General features: G+C 36.0%; 2 protein-coding genes and 1 long non-coding RNA gene across 3 annotated transcripts in view; all 3 read left to right on the top strand.

Moving 5' to 3' along the window:
• The window catches only part of LOC134666813 (CD151 antigen-like), a 213423-nt gene that overhangs the window by 84258 nt on the left and 105419 nt on the right, over positions 1 to 23746 (top strand). The window lies entirely within an intron of this gene.
• LOC134666760 (sorting nexin lst-4) overlaps positions 1 to 23746 on the top strand; it is a 217687-nt gene that overhangs the window by 105370 nt on the left and 88571 nt on the right. The window lies entirely within an intron of this gene.
• On the top strand, positions 22084 to 23203 carry LOC134667037 (uncharacterized). The gene is made up of 2 exons (XR_010098583.1): positions 22084 to 22377; positions 22664 to 23203. It is a non-coding gene; the product is annotated as an uncharacterized LOC134667037 (long non-coding RNA).

Raw genomic sequence — 23746 nt, 5'->3', positions numbered from 1 at the left:
TACAAAATCAATTAAGACAAGCCAATTTTGTGAACCTTCACATTTCCAAGCGAAATCATATTATAGACGCCTTCGTAAAATAGGCCCCGAAACAATTAGGTACCTTAATTAAATTAATATGTACCTATGCAGTATGGAGTGTTTCACACATAAAACAATGGAAGAGGGTAAATTAAGGGGCACGCCCTTCCCCCACGCCAATGACCTTCGATCTGAATCCCTTAGTTTTCTAATGTTTTTTGTAGCTTATTATATTAACAGCAACGGCTTTAAGCAATATAGTATCCCATATTTACTTTAAAGTTCATTGTCTTCGAGATATTTGGCATCAAAGTTGAACAATTTTAGGCTAAAAAACTGGTTTTCTGGCCATAACTTTTGTGTTAATTAGTTTAAAATTAAAACCTTGGACACGATTTTCGAGACTTCAAAGACGAACCCAAATATGTAGATTTCGTACCTGTAAGATCCGTCACTGCAAACTAGATACGAAAAAAGTGTTATTTTAGACAATATTTAAAAAATTCATAAAAAAGTAAGTATTCATTTTTTTCAAAATCCGGTGGACAAAACCGGAGATAAAAGATTGAAGAACCGATAACCGTTTGTCTTATAATTCTATCTGTAGTGCAAAAAAAGAAGAAACGATTCAAAACTTGTCAAAAATCGATGAAAACCTCGGGTAGCCCCTTAAGCCCGTAGCACGGCGATGTTGTGCTAGGGTTTTGAGGCTAATAAGTAATAACCCTTCAAGCTCTGTTGTTGACTATGCTTTTTTAGGGTTCCGTACCCAAAGGGTAAAACGGGACCCTATTACTAAGACTTCGCTGTCCGTCCGTCCGTCTGTCACCAGGCTGTATCTCACGAACCGTGATAGCTAGACAGTTGAAATTTTCACAGATGATGTATTTCTGTTGCCGCTATAACAACAAATACTAAAAACAGAATAAAATAAAGATTTAAATGGGGCTCCCATACAACAAACGTGATTTTTGACCAAAGTTAAGCAACGTCGGGAGTGGTCAGTACTTGGATGGGTGACCGTTTTCTTTTTGCATTTTTTTCCGTTTTTTTTCTCTATGGTACGGAACCCTTCGTGCGCGAGTCCGACTCGCACTTGCCCGGTTTTTTTAATTACTTGCATGTGGTGTTTACCAGTAATGAGTTATACATTCAGCATGTTGTTATTGTTTATATAGATGTAAGCTTCAATGTAATAACTGTTGGTTAACCTTTAAATAAAATAAAAAATAATGTAGCGGTCAACCCGTTAATGGTCGGATCGATGGCCCACCACTCACGGGTCTATGCGAAAACCAGTAAACTGTCGGCCACCACTGAGTGGCTGATGAAGTGTTGCCGTATTTAGAGGTGAAACTGAACGCATATTAGTATAGTTACACTCTTCTAGCATAGTACCGTAAGAAAAACAAAAACACTTTCGCTGGCGCCACTTGAAAGGATATCAACTTGAGATTTTACATGAATTGTTCTATTTGCTGACACGCTCTTGTTTTTATTTTTTTTTTAATTTGTGCGAAATATTTTTTTAATATGTCTAAAGATGTAGACGGCAAGCGTAAAGTGAAAGCGGCACATCCCAAAATGAAGAATCTTGCAGACTAACGTGAAACTTTTAATAGCTCTTTGCTAGTTTAACCTCTTTTATACTTTTGTTCTCCGTTTACGGCTTGAATATAAATGTTTTAGTTGACACTAGCATGGCGATTTTAAAATCCACAAGCGTCGCATTTACGACTAGAGTCTGTGCGGAAAGAGAAGAGTCGTGGCAGAAACGGGAACTAACATTTTAAATTTTATATGGCAATCAAACCTTTGACGCCTGTCTTGTAAAAAGTAAACAAACTTCTGTCATTGTATATTTTTATTAACAAAAACCGCAAGTTTTATGTATAAAATATTTTCAAAACACGATAAAACCGTACATAAAACCACAAGGAAAATTACATTTAACATTGTTCGGTTTTGTCAGCGGGAAGAAAACAGCTAAAAGCCGACTATCGACTTACAAAAAGTCGCGGAACGTGTTTCCGCTATTCGCGGGTATTGATGTTGTATTTAATATTAAATAATTATCTATTTAATAAGTCCCCTAATTAACTTGTCTCCGGTACATAATCGGTAAGTATATTCATTCAAAATTTATTAATTTTCATAACTATGCAAGTCATTCATGATCTTTAAAATAACTGACAAATAGTCTTGAGACTTGCCATTTTATGCATATTTATATATATGTAATTTCTTTTTCAGGATTGTGTAAAAGTACCTAAGGTATCTTGAATAAAAGACCGCTAAGTAGGTGATATGCAAGAATTCGTAATCTACGTGCCGGATTCAAGAACATCCAGTTCAGATGAAGATAGTTCTATGAGTGTCCCTGGTTGTTCTGAAGCTAGCTCAAACATAAGTGACATTGAATATTTTAATTCAGACTTCGATTACAAAGAATAAAACTTTTTCTAATAAAATATATCTTTATTTGTAAGTTCGTTTACTAGGTTCTGAATAAAACTTTTTCTAATGAAATATTTCTTTATTTGTAGGTTCTGTTAGTTACGAAATTATATTTCATATTTAGCAGTGACTTTTCGGCGAAGTAAAATATCGTGAGATGAGAGAACCGGACATATCCCAATAAGGCCTACCTACTTATGCACTATTTTTATTCATATTCATATTTATTATTAATAATGTACACATACATTACAAGTCAAGTTTACAATGGGTGAAATATATCCCAGATGAAATTACAGTTCTATTGCCCAGTTTCTACCCGATCTACCCGGTTTTAATAACTGCTGGACTGCACAGATTAGGCAGTACATAAATGAGACTCTATCTTGTTTGGTACTAAAATTACAGTTGTATTGGGCAGATTCTTAACTAGTTTTAGCAGTTTTGTCAATCGCTCTGTCACTTTTTAGTATCTGAGACATAAACACAAGTGTGTTTTAAAAAGAAAACTAGTGCCTGCGCTAAATCAGAGGATTGAGTTGACGAGCCGACACCACCACCAGGCTCCGTTTAGTAAGCCGTGGTAAAAAACCGGAACAAAAGGGATACAAGTATCATATGACCTTTAGTGTCGTACTATAATCACGTGACCAGTGTTGTCAGCATAGCAAAAAACATAAAATAGCACTGGCGCGCCCTCAAATCCCACGACTCTTCTCTTTCCGCACAGACTCTATGGGTTTTAAGAAAGATTTGTTTATATTGTCTTACTATATTATGTATAGATAATTCAATGAACTTGAAGTCACTTGTTTTTACTTTTTCGTACCTAAAATTAAAAAAAACTTTGAACCCTTGTAGTTTTGTTGTGCCTGTCTGTCCATGCGTATTGCGTAGGTATGCTAAAATTGATGAAAAGTAATCTTTCTCAGAAATTGGAAAAGGTATAGCAGTATAATATATAACAAATTACAAAATCATAGTAAGTACCTAAATTTATAAATAGAGTAGAGTAATTCGCCAGTAACTGGCCACTATTAGTAATTGGCCACCCTAAACTAAACATGAATTCTATTCACCTACATAGGTAGTGCCAATCTGGAAGCTTTTCCCAACAAGTCTGTATACACTCCAAGTAGTTAAATTTAAGTCATTCATTTAAAGACGACTCACATTTTTCAAAAGTCCAATCTAATCCATGACTCATTCATTTAGAACCTTAAATCGGATTGCTGGAAGGATGAAGTTACATTGACACGTCTGTGGTCAGTTTTATGTAATCGTATATAAAAGCCTACGCCTGGAAAAAGGTTAACAAGGATCATTACCATGGTTACGGGCATTAGATCTTTTAATCTTCCTTTTTTCCGGAAAAACCCTTTTATAAACTTCGTTTTAACATAATTTAAGTAGGTAACTTTCCAGGAATTCAATTTGATACATGAACATTGTTAAACTTTTTAAAAGATAAATAACAACAAACATAATTTGAGGTAAAATTATTTTCGCGTCCATTTTGAAAGTTCGGACCCGGCTCGTTATCGCTTTGAAGAATCTACACTGAAAAACCCTAATTTCCGGTAAACGAAACTCAACATCCCAACTTTGCGAGATCCTGTTTCATGAAAAATCTTTTTTACCCCTCATAATGACTGAGTTCCCGAAAAGATTTTCTATGGGCGTTTTTACTCCCGAAAACTTGTTTTACATGTACCTACAAATAATAAAATGAAACACGATGAAAGAAAGACAAATGCGTTAGACGTATAAAATTCCTCGAAATCCGACCATTTCTTGTTAAATATTTTGAGGAAAAGGAAAATCCCGGAGGGTACTCTGAAAATACGAGTATAAGCCAAATATTTACAGTAACAATGTTCGACTGAATGAAAGTAGATTAAAGGTTTGAAAAAAGTGTTGCCCATTTGCTATCTGTACAAAAAATAGGAGCGCTGGCTGTGGCTCCTCACAGATTATCCGTTCGCCGGACGATATCAATCTGTCAGTTGATCGAAGCTGTTAATTTTTTAAAATTTTGCGTTTAACTGACAGGCTTATATCGTCCGGCGAACTGCCGGCCTAGCCAAGGTTACAATCGCTATCGCTTCGACAACGAAAACCATTATGTCTCTCTATCACACTTCCGTATTAGTGCGACAGTGACAGTTGCGTTTCGATCGCTACGAAGCGTAAGCGATCGGCATCTTGGCTACGCGGCCTGTAGCGATAGCGGTACAGCCTGAAATTCGGGAATCAGCTGCAAATGGTGTTAAAGGTATGAAAATCGGCACGATTAATCTTTAGGCCATTTGAATCAATTTGACCCGTAACACCAAAAAAAAAAACAAACGGAAAGGAGTTATGACGTCATCTTTTTTTTGTATGGAAAAATAAATAAAATTGTTCAGAAACCTATCGTGTGTGGTATTAAATGAAAGGGCATTTTGAGCCGGTTCTAAAAATATATCACATTGTTATATTTCCGTCACTTGCATTCATTCCACACACGATAGGTTTCTGGACATTTTTTTTTATTTTTCCATACAAAAAAAGATGACGTCATAACTCCTTTCCGTTTGTAATTTTTTTTTGGTGCTACGGGTCAAATTGATTCAAATGGCCTAAAGATTAATCGTGCCGATTTTCATACCTTTAACACCATTTGCAGCTGATTTTGGTCAACCGCTACTACTACTGGTAATCAGTGGAGGTGCAGTAGGTTCAGAGAATGGATTTTTTGAAAAGTCGCTTTTAAAGATCACAATACTGTTGCCAAAAAATTTATTTGCAATCTTTATAACTTTTTCTAGGGATTTCAGCGATTGAATCCAGAGTTTTTGACATTCGCTCGATAAAATAAATCACTCACAAAAACAGGTCTAAAATGCACTTTAAAGAATTTAAATATATTTTGCACTAAAACTAAAAATATGAAAGTTCAGAGATTACTTTTTTTATTATTAAAACACAAAAAAAATAAATTCAAAAATATGATATCCGCCCTATAGGTGCCCTAAAAAGTGGTCGATGAAGAAAGCCGCAGTAATGTGGTATTACCTTATCACGCCGTATAGTATAGAGTCGCTGTCTACAGAGTACTGCGATAGAAACGGAACTGCAATAAAAAAAGTAGTGGAATACAAAAAATCCATTTATAAAGTAGGTAGCAAAAGTTCGGGGATGTTGGCGGCGCGCCACGGGGCGACGAGACGACACGTGTTCACGTGGATACTTTTTAGGTTACCAGAGACTTCGATTAGAGAGAGAGGTTGTTTTTTGACGGTCACATAAATTATATAAGTGGGTTTTTAACCTTTTAACCGCCAGCAATTTTTGATCGAGCGTGCTCATGTCGCCACCAACAGTAATTGTACCACGCAGAGTAAGGTTGGCATAGTTACGGGAGTTATAAATGTGCTGTAAAAACCAAATCAGATCTTTGTCTTATTTATCAGACTGTGGCGAAATGAGCTGGATATGTAATGTCTTATATATCAGACTCTGGCGGTTAAAGGGTTAAGTAGGTGTGTTGCTTAGAACTCATAAATATTATTTGTCAATACGGTTATGAATCATATGAAACTCTTGAAGAAGTTGACTGTTATGTATGAAACTGTTATGTGAAAAGCTCATTAAACTATTTCTCGAACGAATAAGTACCTACTTAGAATCGAGTCAAATAAATAAACCCAAGTTACCTAGCTTCAAAAACTAAACTAAACTTTTATTAAAAATTATCACATTTATTATTACCAGCTACTCACCTAACTATTCCCAAATTTTTTATCTTAGTTACCTACTATAAAAATTTTGAGCTAAATAAAATCTTAACGCAACAACAACTGGTACCAATACGTGTCATGAATATAATATATCTTCTATGTAATTATGTTTTAACTCGATTAGGCCTGGGAGACTGACGGCAACACACTTACAATCTCGGGATTACGTTGTCATAAATACGTGTCGCACATGGATTAAATCGTATATGGTAGGTAAATGAACAGATTTTACAATTTTTGGGTCACCAAGAAAATTCTTATGATTTCGCCATTTTCGTCTATCTGTTCATCCTTCCACGACTAAGCTATGCGATCCTTAAGGCCTGTACAGTCAAGGAATTTAAATTCCGACCCATTTCGTACTTTGTCACAGTGACAACCGTATGAGGTCTCTAGCGGCTTTCATATTGATTGTCACTGTGACAAAGTACGAAATGGGTCGGAATTTAAATTCCTTGACTGTACATTCATTTATTAATGATTAGTTCGAGTACATAATTTTTTTTTTTTTTTAGTAGGTACATAATTTATTAGTAAAATTACGTAAATCCCTATTATACTAAATAAATATGTTTATCACAAAGGTCGAAGTCCTAATAACACTTCCCCTCTAACCAACGGTAGCTACATACTGTGAAAATCGCAGGACTTACGTTGGCTATGAAAAAGGAATTTGCAGTTCTGACCTTTCTAATCTTTTCCGTAAATAAAATATTTGGATGCACATAATCCCGTAGCGTTCTCTGTGGAATTAGGGCTTATGCGCGGAAGTGGGGCGTTATTCGAGTGAATAAGAAAAATTCCCTGAAGAAGAAAGCCCTGCAAAGAAGAAAGAAGGTAACGATAGATAATCTCTATAAAACCCTACTGAGGCGTTATCCCGCATTGTTTTTGAAAGCTGCATCGCAAATACTGGTAGCTAAAACCACTTTGCTACGGTAGCTAAAAACTTAGTTGTCCGTATATTAACCAAGGTTTTTAGCTACCACACCTAAATTTTAGTTAGTTTTAATGATTAGTTTAATTATGATTAATTGAATTTTTATTTATGATTTATATACTGTATATTCTCGTTTTATGTTGTCCCAAAATATACCTATGGTAATAAAATATGACCACACATGTCTACAGTTCTTACAAACGCTTTTACCTAAATGTAGCTATGTTATGGCTGTTAGCTGTCAGCTATCAGTATCACTAAAGCAACCTAATTGTATTTGAGTCCAGAAGCGATATCATGGTCGCATTTTTAACACCTGTCCTGTCATGCGTCACTTTTGCACTTACATATTTGTTAAAACATGACAGGCATTGTGACAAATGATAAAGAGTCGGCCATCTTAGCCCTACTGGGCGAAAGTATACTTGCAACGTTATTAATGGAGAAGGATTTCCAAATTAGGACACATTGTGGTAGTAATTTGACAGCGAGCTCCCGATTCTCCTGTAATTGGGTTATCTCGCTAATAAGATAAATAATGCTTGTTAGTGTCCGGTCTCTTATTAATTAAGTTGTGGTTTAACTTAATGAAACGTGATTTAATCAGTTAATTAAGGGGTAGTATTGTTGCTCTGCGTAAATATACCCTCGGAAGGCGCATTTGGAGAGTATTGAAAGTAGGTATATCTGCTTGTGAAGCCAATGGTCTTGGCTTTGAATCCCGGTAAGGCCATTTATTTGTGTGATGAAGACATATATTTGTTCCTGAGTCATGGGTGTATTCTCTGTATATACTTAAGTAAGTGTTTATCTATATAGTTAAGTATATGTATCGTCGCCTAGCACCCAATAGTACAAGCTTTGCTTAGTTTGGGGCTAGATTGATCTGTGTAAGATTTCCCCTAATAAAATAAATAAATAAATACCTATCGTAATACAATGGTATATTACTACGGACTGTGCTTATTTTACTGGAGGTCCTTGCTATGTACTTATTTAATTACATAAATGTACTTATTTATAGCCTTATTAAACATTTACATACTGTACAAACAGCAAAAATAATAATATCTAGTAGGTACAGAGTAATAATAATAATCTTTTTCCTATAAGCGACCAATCTACTTGCGACAACGGATTTAGTTTCCAATTTCGCGGATTATGCGATGTTTATGCCATTATTGTTTCCACCTAGTCGCGATTCTACACAATATGAATTCCACGCAGCTGAAGTTTATCACGAGCGTTATTCTTCAGTCATTATTTCAACACAATCTTAACTCTACCTAGTAGCGATTCTACACAATATTTATTCCACACATCTGAAGTTTATCACATGCGTTATTCTTCACACAAATATATTAGTATACAATCGTCGCAACTAATATTAATGTGGTTCTACACAACTCCATTTATTTTTTGCATTTGCTGGGTGAGAAGTATTAGATGGAGGCAATACGGACAATATTACCTATCCACGGATATCAGTAAAAAGCAGATCAGCTCTACTAAGTTGAACGTATTTATACTTTCGATGTATTCTCACTAACGTACTTATAAGTAAGTAAGAAAGAGATAGACACTATGCTGTCGCACAGGTCTTCACCTGTAATCGTCCCAGTTATTCACGAAAACGTAGCGAATTTTTTTTAAGAAAGGTTACCCTGGGGGTTCGTGGCGAAAGTTATACACGGTGTATCAGGAGGAAACCGAATAATTTTAACAGCACATTCCTGAGGTTATTAGAAGCAAAAACTGTTATATACATTTGGACAAGAGGCCACTGCGGCCAGTGAAGTTTATTTCTGATATGAAAATTGTTTCTTAGTAGTAGTATTAATACCTTAATATTTAAAAAAAATACTCATGAGGTGCCTTTTTACCAGAAATGTGACCGATGTCGAACATTAATAGGAGTTGCGACGATTGTATAGTAATATATTTGTGTGAAGAATAACGCATGTGATAAAACTGCAGATGTGTGGAATAAATATTGTGTAGAATCGCTACTAGGTAGAGTCAAGATTGTGCTGAAATAATGACTGTGAAGAATAACGCTCGTGATAAACTTCAGCTGCGTGGAATTCATATTGTGTAGAATCACGACTAGGTGGAAACAATAATGGCATAAACATCGCATAATCCAATTTCGCGAGCAGAGTGAAAGCGAAAGCTATCCCTACGAATAGAGACGGCTTAAGAGTAATACGCTATACATTACACGGGCATCGCATCGTATAAACTTGAAAATGCATTTTCTAATTTAATGCAGTCTGCAACGGTAGCAAGATATCCGCCTCGTTGAATGTATCTTACGTCGACAGTTTTTATTATAACATATCCTGATCTATAACTATAGTAATTTTTTTGCCGAAGGATATGTAAGTAGATAGCTTGGCAATAGATCCATTTTTCTGTGGAAATAGTTTTGGTTAGTAACTTCAATGACTGCTTTGTTCAAAATGTTATGATTATACAACAGGGAAACCATGAACAACGGCATTATTTTACTTTAAGCTCTCTTAATTATAGATCATGTTCGCATAGGGTTTACTAACTGCTAGTAACTGGCCCCTTTTAGTAACTGTCCGCCCTAAACTAAAAATGAATTCTATTCACCTATATACATAATTCATATAGTACAAAGTTTCAATAATTGGCAAGTTTTCAATAACCGGCCACCTTATACTCAAATGAATTCTATTTATAGGAGAATAGAATTCAAATTTGATTTGGGATGGCCTGTTACTAAAAGTGGCCAGTTACTGGACAATTACCCGACACTTCCAGTGTCGTCCAATCCTAACCGCATTAATTCAAGCTAAGCAGAATTCGAGCGTAGTTATTCTCATTACGTCATTTGAGGCAATTCTTGCCATCTGGGACTAGCCAAATGAGGCACTCTCGTGTATGCGTAAGTAGTGTCCCCCGTTGCGGGCACTAGTGGGCGAAACTACCACAAAAAAATATAAATCCCTTGTAAGGGTGCAATAAATTGGTGTAACGAGCGGCGGGAATCTTGTTAGGGTCGAGGCGGGCCATAAAGTGAGCGGAGCGCGACGCTACTCAAGCCACTCGTCCGTCCTGTGGGACCGCCTCGTCGGACGCCGTAAATGTTAAAGGTTGGGACACGTGCGTACCAAGACGACACTTACGTTACATATAAATCCTTATGTCTACGTACCTACTGTCTTCGTACCAAATATATACGAGTGCTGAAGATATGAGGGATGACAAGGTATTTTACGACACAGACAACATTGAGTTAAGTTTCAGTGAAACTAATGATTTATATACAAAATACAAAACATTTGTATCAACATCTGCCTCGCAAAACTTAGACACGAGCGAGTTTCAAAAGTACGGCTGTTTTATCATAACTTTCCAAAGTTTTTTTGGGAAGATTTCCTATTGTCTCCTTATCGAATGAAAAAGGGCTCCCAAGTTTTTTGTCCTTAACCCTGTCTATCTATTACCAAAATTTGAAAAAAAAAAGACTGAAATGAAGGAAGCTTAACAAATCAGGGGCTAAAAAAACGTTTCGATGGCAGAGTGGCAACCGTAATGAGGTTTTCTAACGTAACGTTCACCTGTCAAAGCGCTTATTTTCCTACAAACCCGCAATTTATAAAATTGACCAGTAGCATGGCAATCTGTAAAAGTGAGCTGTTCAAAGTGCATTACCTTTTAAAATTATTCTTTTTAAGTTACAAGAAGTATTACCCGGGTATGTCCTTAAACTACGCCCAAGACCACCGGTGGACGGGCAGCAGCGTCCCTCAAATTCGGTGTACTCGACTGCGATCGCCAACCCGCCTGCCAAGCGTGGCGATTATGGCATACACCCCCCAAAGGGGGAGGCCTATGTTCAGCAGTGGACGTCTTATGGCTGAGATGATGATGAAGTAAAAAAGGAGCGTCAAGTAAGAAAGGAAAATTATTAGCAGGTACAGAAATAAAAAACAACATCGTGATACAATGAAAATGTCAAGAAATAATCTCAAATGCCGCCCATATATCAAAAGTAATATAGGTAGTGGTAAGTTCTGAAGCATACACACATATATTGATGAAAAAACTTCGATGTTGTTTTGTCTGGTCTCTATTGTTTAAGTTCCAGTGCGATAAATGAAAACAAAAGCGGCCCGAGATTGAAATATTGATGAAAACGGCCAAGACTAGGCATACAAAGAAGCCAATTATTCTTTGGACCCACTACAGCCATTCATTATGTCCAGATTTCGCTCACTCTCGCTCCCTACGCAGCACGTATACGTGTTATACCCGTAACTTCCAAAATCATTGTACCCTCACGCCTTTATTTGGACCAAAATACCCTTCTCTGCGGTGTTGTTTTGTTACAAATAACTAATTTTCAAGACCGAAGTGATCCCATAAGTGTTCCGTGAACAAAGTTTTGTACGGAACACTAAAAAGCTGCAAAAATTAAACAGTAGTAACGCCGTCCTTGCACTCGTCGCATTAGCTGGAGCGATTAAAGACTATAGTCATATCCATACTATGTATATATATCCATAGTAATGAAGCGTGTCTGTCTGTTACCTCTTCACGCTTAAGCTGCTGAACCGATTTAGCTGAAATTTGGTGTAGAAATAGTTTGATTCCCGGGGAAGGACATAGGATAATTTTTATGTCGGAAATCATCTCTAAAGGTGGGCAAAGGGGGGTGAAAATGAAAGAGTTAATGAATTGCCTAATAATTGAAGTAAGCAATACGCGAATTGAATGATTGCTATTAATATTATCCAGGCGCTATACCTACTTTAGTTGCTGTCACTAATTCCACGCAGACGAAGTCGCGGGCAAAAGCTAGTAATATAATAAATCTTTTAGATTTCAATCAATGCAAACAACGTTTGTGACCTACGAAGTTAGACTCTGCGTCGTGGTTGGATCCCTCTGTCAAAAACCCCGTCCCCGTAACCCAAAGCCTTTATTATTTATACCTACACAATAAAGTTACCCGTACTTGATCATGCTCAAGTGACAGCAAACCAATATTAACTTTTCCCATACATTGTTCAGATTCACCCTGTTTTGACTTTTTAAAGTATAAATTTCGGGGCGTTTGCTCCAGTATGAGGTTATCAGTGGAAATTTAAGAGTCCCCCGGGTTCATTACAGTGATGTTGTTTACAGGTTGTTTTGCCTTTATACCGTGTTTACGTGTGTTTTAGAACATGCCTTCAGGCAGTATTAAATGTACATAGGTATTGTATGCACTCCTAATGTCCTAACTTTATCAAAATGGACGCTCTTTGCCAAGGATTGACGATGAAAATAAACAACCAGTCACAAATAAAGCCAATATATCCATACAAATATTATAAAGGCGAAAGTGAGTCTGTCTGTCTGTATGTTACCTCTAAACCCTTAAGCCGCTGAACCGATTTGTTTGAAATTTGGTATAGAGATAGTCTGAGTACCGGGGAAGGACATATGATAGTTTTTATGTCGGAAATCATCCCTGAAAAAAATGCAAAGAGGGGTGGAATTGAAAGAGTTAATGAATATTGCCTAACAATTGAAGTAAGCATGTAAGCAATGCGCGAATTGAATGATTGCTATTTAGCATTATCTAGGCGCTACCTACTTTAGCTGCTGATACTAATTCCACGCAGACGAAGTCGCGGGTAAAGCTAGTTAAAACGAATCCCAAAGCCTTATATAAAATCCCCATAAACATTTTAATAGCGCGATGTAGAAATCACCGCTCTCGGTACAGCGCCATCTCGCGTGATATTGAGTAAACATCTTTCTATGAAAGCTATTCTATTGAAGTACGGACTCGAACAGGTAGATATTGTGGAATCTTCGGGCAACCATAGAAATATCAATCGTTAAGAAGTTTTAGTGCCCCCTCTAGGGGAACAATAATAAAGTTAAAAGTCAAGTAAGTTTTCTTTATAAAATAGATTATACGAAGTGTATAAACCAGCTCTGCCTACTGTAAAATATAAGATCAGGGAGGCTAAATAATGGGTTAAGAATTTATTCTTTATTCTTTAAATAAATACAAGTATAAGTTTACAGCTCTAGATATGCCAAAACACTTATACTCTTAATACATAGTCAATGTCATAACTATCTCTAGGATCTTTATTAAATGTTACATATGTTAGTAAGTAGTAGTAGTGGGTGGGCAAATTTATGTTGAAGGGCAAAGTTTTATACTTTTACGGTACGTAACAAATTCAGATCAAACACATAACCTGCTATTAGAATTGGATTATGCCTCTGGCCCCTATTTCACCAACGTGACAGGTGCGACAGTTCGACAAGTCTCATTGTTGCTGACGTCACAGGCATCCATGGGCAACGGTTATCGCTTACCATCGGGTAGGCCGTATTCCTGTTTGTCACCAACATTGTATTGTTTAAAAAACATTATTATATCGGCAAAAAACAGGTATTTTTCTCTTGCGATGTTTATGATGATAATGATGACAATTGTCACAATATTTCAAAGAACTTTCGGTAATTCTTGACAGCAAATGAGTTCTGTGTCAGAATTTCGTGACAATTGTCGTATTTCTTGTGACAATTGTCATTAGCTTCGCAAAATAAGTACTTATTAGGTAACTGGCGATATAGTGGAGTTTTTTTTAATTAAGATGTTGGTGGCAAACAACCACACCGCCCGTCTGATGGTAAGCGGTTACCGTAGCCTATGGAGGCCTGTGACGTCAGTAACAGTGATGTCGACAATTGTCGGACCTGTCACGTTGGTAAAATAGGAGCTAGATCTACCTACCTATACAAGCGTAATTAATTGAGTTACATAACAACTAATACCTATATTACCTACAGGTTCAACCCGCCTGTAATTAAAAGGTAAGGGGACGATCGATTCTCCATACAAACGTGGTTCTCATTTTCCTCCCTGGATTTAGGCATAATTGAAAATATTATTACAGAATTTTATCTATTTTATTCATAGCTATGTCTGTTTTTTTAATTGTTACAAACGTTTGAAGCGGAAAACATGTTTCATAATTTTTTATATGCTCCTAACTTTTATTAATAACGAAAAAATAAAATAAAAAATCAAACGGCCCGACCATTACCATAGCTATGATTAAAATACATCAAATTGTGTAAAAATATTTTCAATAATGTTAATATCGAGAGAGGAAAATGGGGACAAACGTTTGTATGGAAGCGGTTTCGAGGCGGTCGCCCCCTTTCGTTCTATAAACTCTCGCTATAAGCCCTCGCTAATAAACGAAGCGCTTTGCGGCGTTAGGACGTTGCGTGGGTGTCTGTATTTACAAACTAAATTACAAACTACCATATTAGTATTTGTTGTGGCAACAGAAATACATCATCTGAGAAAATTTCAACTGTCTAGAGAGACTATCACGGTTCAGGAGTTACCTACAGCCTGGTGATGGACAGACAGACGGACAGCGGAGTCTTAGTAATAGGGTCCCGTTTTTACCCTTTGGGTACGGAACCCTAAACAAGTATTCCATCGTGCAAATTGAAGCATCTCTGCTTCTTTAGTCTTACTGGCCCTAAAACGAATAACGAAATAAACAATTGTGTAGCGAGTTATCACGCTGTGCACGTTTTATTGTGTTTTTATTCATCCCCTCGCCGTGCAGGGCAAATGTGCGGGATTTCCTTTACGACGACTGTGGTTGCTGTCATAAATATGGGACACACATATATCTTGAACACAACTTTACATCTAGTTTGGAAGTGATTTACAATCTGGGGATTTACCAAATCGTTATTCACATTTCAACAGCCGTTATAAAAACTTGATACTATATTGTCTGTGTAATAACCTTTAATCTACTATTTCTTACAGTAAGTTTATCTACTTACCCTATCTATTGTAACCAGCTTTCGAACAAAACGCGTCATTTAACCTTTTCGACGCCGTGTCAAACACAAAAGCAGTCACTCGGACGCCACGTCACCAAGTGTCAAAACTGAATTTGAACTTAACGCATACGCACGTAGGTCTATGTTGCTCTGTGGTCTGTGACCGATTAATCTGTCTTTGGCGTTGCACCTGCGGTGCGGGTATATCGGTCATGGGCGTCCAAAAGGTTAAGGAGAAGACTAAGAGTATTTGACATAGGCAAATTAAGTAAATATATGTAACACTGAATAGGTTCCTACACGGATAAAAATAGTGAATAGGTAATTTTGTGATACTTAGTTAGAGTGTAATTAATATATCTCTATCTCTTCATTAGTCTATTACTACTTAACTAACTAACTATAACGCTTGGATCCCCTAATTAATTTAGGAGAGCCATTTTCAATCAAACCGCCCGTTTCATAATTACACCCGGATGATTATAATGAATGTCCGAAAACAATGGAATTTCATTCGATCGATTCCCCCGACTCATTGTCTAGCTGGGTTTGAATTGAAAATGAGAAAAATTCCGCTTTGCAGATAGTAGTAAAGAATCGGGTTTAAGAGGGCTTACCCAAAGAGAGTGGGATTTTGTCGACTTTCCCCATTTTTGTCGCCATCTTGCAATTGATTTTGTCTTGTAATTTTTGTTGATATATTCTATGAAGTATCGGGGACATTGTTGTTGTATGATCGCGGATAGATGAACTTACAACACCCCTGTGCTGTACAAAATTTGAATTTACAACACCCCTATACTGTACAAAATTTGAATATTTGCGTGTTGTAACGCCTGTGCTGTAAAAACAGGTCAAGTGCGAGTCGGACTCGCGTTCCAAGGGTTCCAAGGTTCAAGGGTTTTTATGTGGAACGTGAATGAAATGTCTTTAAAAAACCTGTAGGGGTCGGATCAAAAACTAAGTAGGTAATTAAATCCGACTCACAGGTGGACTGCACATTTCTAATAGGTTTTCCTGTCATCTATAGGTATACTATTTTATGTATTTTTCAAAATTTTTGACCCAGTAGTTTCGGAGATAAAGCGGGGAAAATGGCCGGACAGACAGACGCACGAGTAATCTTATAATACCGTTTCTTCCTTTTGAGGTACGGAACCCTAAAAATTTAAAAACAATCAAATGTTTGGCAATCCAACATTTTTTTATTTTTTGTAGGTACCTACTTTAGATCTTTTACGCGTGAATCGAATCTCCTTCACATCATGCAGAAAAATTTCCCTAGAGATACATTTCCATGTATACCTAGTACTAGTAAAGGTACCTAAAGTATTAAGATGGCTTTAAAATTAAATTAAATTATGGGATAACACCAATTGTAAACCAATTTTCACATCTTGCCGGTGGCAGACTAACGTGCCGTCTGTGGGTAAGTAAACACTGTAGCCTAAAGACATTTGCAACTCTAAATTTCACATAAGAAAAATGTCACCGACCATAATGCCGTATATGAGGATTAATTATGTTACAGCTTAAAAGATATATTTAGAAACAGTTATTGAGCAAACGTCACCAAAACTCTAGCCAGTAAGCCAACAAACAAACTAACGGGATCTAACTTAGCCCAAGCTGTAAAGCCTGCGCTTTGTTCTCTCATCCAAATACAAAGCGTTGCTAAGACGCCTCACCACTGTAGCTTACGAGGCAAATACTGGCAACAAGGCACTGTAGCTTACTATGCTTGCATGTTTATTCGCGTTGCCCCTCAACAGACTGACGTGATGTGATCCGTAAGAACTACGCTAAAGGTGACAGTCCATTTCCAACGACAGCAGCACTACCATTCATTTTACATGGAAATTAACAATAACACCGACGAGTTCGTACTAGTAGTGCAGCTGCGGTCAGACATGAAATGTTACCCTTAAACGGAGACCACATTTACAATGGTTCGCCCGTGTTCCGGAAGCGGTTCTTGTGGGATTGTTGGACTAACCTTTCACAGCCTCCGATTATGCTTGCAGGCACGGACAACATCACACCAGGCATTAGCGGACCAAATCCACTGGCTCTGGTCAGGATTGACGACACCGCAACTACATAATTATTGTTCTCAATCACTACTGGACCTGATAGTTACACTACTCGTACCGAAACACAGACGCACCAAAATTTAAAACCACGCGTTTAAGTAATTGCTTACTTTTCAATAAAAAAATACACACCCATGCCCGCTACGAGTACACATCAATAAAGGACTACCTGACACATTTTTTTTTTGTTCTGTGTTCTGTCAGTCTGTTCCATAGTCTAGATTTTTTTTCTAATATATTTCGACGCAAAAAAATCTTAACTGATTAAAAACCTGTTGTATCAGCTAGGCGGAAAAATGGTAGAAAACGGCTGAACCCAAGAAAATAGGTATTTTAGGATCAACATTGATTCGATAAATATAAATTGCGATAAGTCGTATTATAACGTTGCAGAACTTGCATATACAATTTCAGAACAAATCCTATTTGTCATATTTCAAGTAGTTTTTTTATTGACATTTGTTGACAACCCCGCAGAGCCGCAGATCGCCGCACCCGTAAAAGATATTATATTTTTTCGTCCAACTTCCAATGGGTCAGCAGGTTAGTAAGACGGCTAGTCTTATACTTTGTTTGCTACGACTTCTTCTGAAAATAGAACATACTTATTATTCCAACATGAATTTTGCATATTCAACGTTTTTTTACTATAAGTTAAAAGAACATTTTTGGCAATCTTATTTATAGACAATGTATATAGGTTATAACAATAACTAATAAAATGTATTTTATGTTGTTGCAGGTATGTGTTAAGTGCAGATCAAGTGAGTAATGAGTAAATCTTTTATTTAAAAAATCTCTTTATGCAAAAATCAACGTGCTGTAAAACGACCCGACTACAACCTAATACTACTATGAAAATGATGCTACTAATTATAGGAATCTTCTTTTTAGATTTATTCGGATTTTTGCAAACGAATTGGGTTTTTAAAAACAAAAGAATCATGAAAATATTTTTCCTCATAACTAATCGAAGATATTCCAATTAGTTTTGGAACATCGTTGGAAGGGTTTTGACTATAGTTGGGTAGTTTTACTGTAGGTCCCTACAAAAACAATGCTGTAACTACCTATGAGGGAAGTAGTGTCACCCAATGTATGGGACGTGCAAATTTTGGTATCGGATGAATTCACTTGGCAAAGATGTAGTATACGTACAGCTAAACCAATCCAGCCTGGTAGCCATCCGCCACCGCCTGGTGTGAGTAGGCACGGGGGCATCCAAAGTTACACGCCGCATATCGGTTTCTATTTACCTACCACCTCGAGTTTGGTATCATTTCCCAATAAATCGAGTATGAGGAATTCATTTTTAAGACCTTTGATGTACAGTTTAATAGAAAAAATAAAAATATTGACGAACAAATCAAAATCGGTTTGCTATTTCTTTTATTCATCTATTACTATTATCAGCCGAAACTCCAAAAGCTTAAAAGCTAGAAAGTAGAAATTTGCACACCAGGTTACATTTATAATGTGTACAAGAGATAAGAAGCGATTTTGAAAAATTCAACCCCTAAGGGGGTTAAAAAGGGGATGAAAGTTTGCATGGGGTTCATGTTTTATTTTAAGCTAGAAATTTCAAACTTCGTTAAAAGATATATTATTAAAATACACGAAAACTAATTTCAGCGTTTTGAAAATTCATCCCCTAAGGTGGCAAAATAGGGGTTGAAAATTTGTATGGAGATCAAAATTTTTTTCGAGTGTGGGGCTTGAAACTTTTATATGCGCATATTATTACAATATAAGAAAAGTAATTTCAGCATTTTTAGCTTATGACACTACTTCCCGGGCTAAACGTTCTGTCATTATAACTGTTAACGATTTAACAGAACGGTTATAAATTTTAACTTTATGAACATGGTTTTGACATACCTATAAGGATAAAGTAAATTAAGAAAGATGCATCCCATTAAAACATAACATACAAATATGTATAAAATATGCGTAAAAACGCATTTCTTCTAGTGCATAAAAGTTTTGAGATATAATTAATAAATTACCTACTTAGTGATGCGGTCACTATTAGACATTTTCTTAATAGATAAATAAATAGAATGACTTAGCCATCACTTAGCTACATAACGTACTAAGAATAAACGATTATTTAAAAGTAGGTAGTCCTAAGTGAACACAGAGTGAGCGCTAGCAAAAAGTGCAGCGTGCGACTGCCAAGTCATTCTATTTATTAAAAATGAAATTTACCAGCTGTGCCTGCTTTCTTTTTCTTGCTTAACTTGGCGGGCGACTGCCGTGCCCCCAGATAACATGACCTTTACTCTTACTAAAAAATTGTCTGATGTGTCATGATGATGTAATAGTATTTTATGCAACCGTTGTTTAAAAGAGGTCAAAAAAGGCGAGTGGCGTGAGTGGCAAAGCCGAAAATTGTTAATAAAGACGCCACGAGTATTTTTTGACTCAGTTAAACAACGTTGCATACAATGCTTTTTCTACGACCAAGCACTTACTTTGAAATAAAATTGTAAATTTAACAAATATGTTTAAATCAAGAAGTAGCAAAAATGGAGGGTACGGGCGGGAAAATAATGAATGAATAAATAAAATTAAAAAAATATTTCTATTGTTCACATTTCATTCAATATTTTTTAAGTGGTCATTACACGAAGTATCGTAAAATCGTCAAAAAGATACTGTGTGTATGCGCAAATTCTTTTTTGGGGAATAGACTAAAGACTTGTCTTGACAACCATAAGGTAGGATTTTAAAGGTGTGTGCACGACCCTTAAAATGACAAATAAAAGTACGGGAGTAGGAAAAGTAATTTATTGTTTGTTAGTTTTTTTAAATTAAAATGACAAAATGTAAACCTAAAAGAAAAAACTAAATTTAATAATATCATGAAAATCGGAAACAGCTAACAGCGTCTAACATATTAATAGTCATTTACGAGTACTGGAAGATAAAGCATTGTTCATTTATTACTTAGGTCATAAAAAACACTAAACCCTCACAGTTATTGACTTAGGCACAATTATTATAAATCCTTTTATATCATTCTCTTTGTCGTCGCTATAAGAGCGTTATTTCATTGTTTCTATAAAAGTGCAATACATTTTAAAACGCGTTTGAAAGCCGAGTGGCGGGAGCAAAATGGCACAAAGTGCAACATTACACATTACGGAGACAAATAAATGTTATAGACTGGTAAGACTCCAATACAGATTTACATGTTCTTTGCCTTTGTCCTGGACCTTTGCCTTTCATATTATGCCATCTGTAGTAGGTATTAATTAAGATAAGATAAGATAAGACCTTTATTTGCATACCAGTATGTTACATATAAGTTACATAATGGACCCTGGAAGGGTATAACAAAACATATTTATGAACTAGAATGTACTAAACCTATATAAGTATTACATTTAATGTACTAAACCTATATTGTTATATATTATCAGTTATTGAATAGTAACATTTATCCAGCAGCTTACATTTTAGACGGTTTATGAAGATTCAATCTGATTTTTCAGTCTTTAAATATGTGGGGATATTATTATGAATTTTTATGGCTCTGTAATATGGTCCATTTTTATATATTTCCAATTTAGGCTCCGGGAGTTCTATGTAATGAAGTCGTCGGGGGTTTTGGCAGAAATTAAATATATGTAGGTTCTTACGGACAAATGTAGCTATTTCCAACTTAAATAGCTTAGAGCTTAAGTACTAAATGGTGACTAGCGGGGGCGGTATTTTGATTTTGCTAAGTTAATAATTGGCGCGCGCGAGTTTCATTGTGAGTCGTGTAAACAACGTATCATAATGATATCAAAACTTTAATCAATTGAAACATCTTAATATTGCGCCTGTGGTCAAAGCGCTTATACACATTATATTATTATGTACTAAATTGGGTCAGTGACGAACAGTGGTGACAACTAAGACGCGAATCCAACACTTTATATGGAGATTAATAATTTTTCAACAGTCTTAATTTTTTGTCTCTGGACTTATCGTAATGTGCTGCTTAAATAACTGCAGGTGAACATTTTCGTTGTAGGGTTTTAGTAAGTGGTTCTGATATTCGTGTTCCGCCGAGGCTGAATAATGAAAGAGTGCATTTACACAAAGCTGAAAAGCAAAATAGTTTTATTTTTAAGCCAACATTAAGAACGGGTTCAGTCGGCTGTTTAATCTACGCTAAACTTTAACAGCTCTTAAAGATATGGTGTCAACATATGTTTTTAAACAAAAATATTAACCTGAAAAGTAATCCTGGGCCCCCTAAGTACTTAGGTAATCCTTTTTTTTAAACATAAAACGGCGTATTATAGAAAAGGTTTACTTTAAATCCAAACGAAGACTCGTGTTTGAAAAACCGGATAATACCCGGGTACCCTTCCAAATAAAATGGAGAGTCGGGTAAAAACCGGATTTAAAGCTGAATCATCGGATTTTACTTGTGATTTACCAAATAAAATGACTGAAAACGTCAAAATACTTCAATTACTATGCCAATCTAGTTTTTCGTTAAATATAAGGCGTCTTTATCAATATAGGTACTGAGTCTGTATTTAGTTCAAATCCCGGCATCGATACAGGATGCTGGGAGTGGATGTTACTCTGGTATCAAATGCATTAACCATTTCCATTATCAGGTTTCAGAATTGGATTACAACGTTTTAATAAGTAACATATATGTGAAGTATCCAGTGTACCTATTAAAATAACTAATTAACTAATGAAGAATATTATGAAAAGTACATTCCTACTTAGAATTTTAATTCCGCCGCGATAAACAAAAAGAACCGTTAAATATTAAAAAAAAACTTCTAAAACGTATCGTATACAAATGCTTTATATTCTTCTATAACATTGTATCTTAAAAATAATAAGAAATTGCAATAAAAACGTTACCATACCATACCGTCCTAAGGCACGTTTTTACGGGTGAATCAAACGTTACAGCTTGGCAAAAAAGAGTAGATATGGAACTAATTTTTTTTTTGCTCTTACAACACTGTTTAATATGTCAGTTGTTAGTATCTATGTTGTCAACAGTGTTGGTTTATTTTCGTATTTATTGTATTGTTTAAATTTATCGTCAGTAAACTGTTGTTATTGTGGCAAATGATGAACAGGACGATCCGAAGTGGCACCCGCCAGGTTATTTATAACGTTTACAGGCGGTGTCTGGCAGAATTTGAAGCCAAAACCTTGTTGTCGGAACTGGACAATGTTTACCAAAGAACGGCTGAGATGACAGGTTTGTAATGATTTTAGAATACTAAGAATGGTGAACTCTGGCGTAATTTACAAAATCCCCATGTTTTTCAAGTTTTAATAACTGTTTTCTTGAAAATTCAATCAATCCCAAAGGTTATGTTTTTAAGGTTATGTGTAATATGTTAACAAACCAACCAACTTGGTACTTGCGATTTGCGATATATTTTTATAATGTAATTGTTTCGTAAATTATATTAAATATGTGACTATTATAACTGTATTAACTAGAAATTATAATTAACTCTTCTTTATATTTATTCAATCAGGTAAACTACTGTAAGGAGAATTGTATTAGAAGATGACCTTAACAATGCTGTGTTTGCAACGCCTGGAAAACGCCGGAAGGGGCGTCCAAAAAAGGAACTGGACAATTTCGACCTGTGTGCCATTAGGCAAAAGGTTCAATTTTTTGATGGGCTTTGATGGTAGCCGGGGAACACCTGAGAATACTACTTCATGCTCTTCTGTTCAATCTTGCTGCATCACGATAACGCCTCTTCACATAAGTCCCTCAGAACAAAGGCGTTTATTGAGAAAGCTGGGATAGAAACCTTACCACTTCCACCCTACAGTCCTGACTTAGCTCCCTGCGATTTCTTTTTGTATCCGGTGGTGAAAGAAAAAATAACGGAAGTTTTTTTCAAGTGCTGAAAAAGCCGTGGCTATATGAAGAAGCAATTTCGGACCTATCTGATGAAGACTGGCAAAAGTGCTTCCAAAGTTGGTTCAGACGAATGGAAATTTGTATAGAGAGTAATGGAGAGTATTTTGAAAAAATGTAAAATAAATAATACTAATATCTTCAATAGCTTTTTTATGTCAAAATTTATTGAGTGACCTACGTAAATGATCATATTAGATTGATAACTGTTAGATATAATTTGTGGCTACTTATTTTTAAAATGTGTTTTTCAATTAAAAGACGCATCAATATTGTTTACCTTATTTCTAATGCTAACAAAAACGAACATTACAAAAACTCAAAATTTGTATTTCCAGTACCTACCTGCTGATGAGAGTGGAGTCCACTTTCTTGACTTACCTATATTATCCAAAATCGGTTCCGACGTTGTCAAATATGGGGTGTGTGCAAATTTGGCATTCGAATAACCAATAGTCATAACTTTTGGGAAGAGTCGATACAAACAAGAACATTAAATCTGTCCATGGCCCAAGTATCAATATCTCTAGGTCGTACTATTTGTGTTGCCATGTAAGCGACAGTGGCGCCCCTATTAATTTCTACTCTTTTTTGCCAGGCTATACGTATTTATTATGTAGGTATGGTAAAAATTTAAAAAATAAAAGCATATTTCGACCTACGTTCATATAACACCTTATCAGCTCGG

This window comes from Cydia fagiglandana, chromosome 8, assembly GCF_963556715.1.
Source record: "Cydia fagiglandana chromosome 8, ilCydFagi1.1, whole genome shotgun sequence".
Lineage (NCBI taxonomy): Eukaryota > Metazoa > Arthropoda > Insecta > Lepidoptera > Tortricidae > Cydia > Cydia fagiglandana.
Note: the sequence above shows the minus strand (reverse complement) of the source record. Positions and strands in the feature narration are given on the sequence as shown.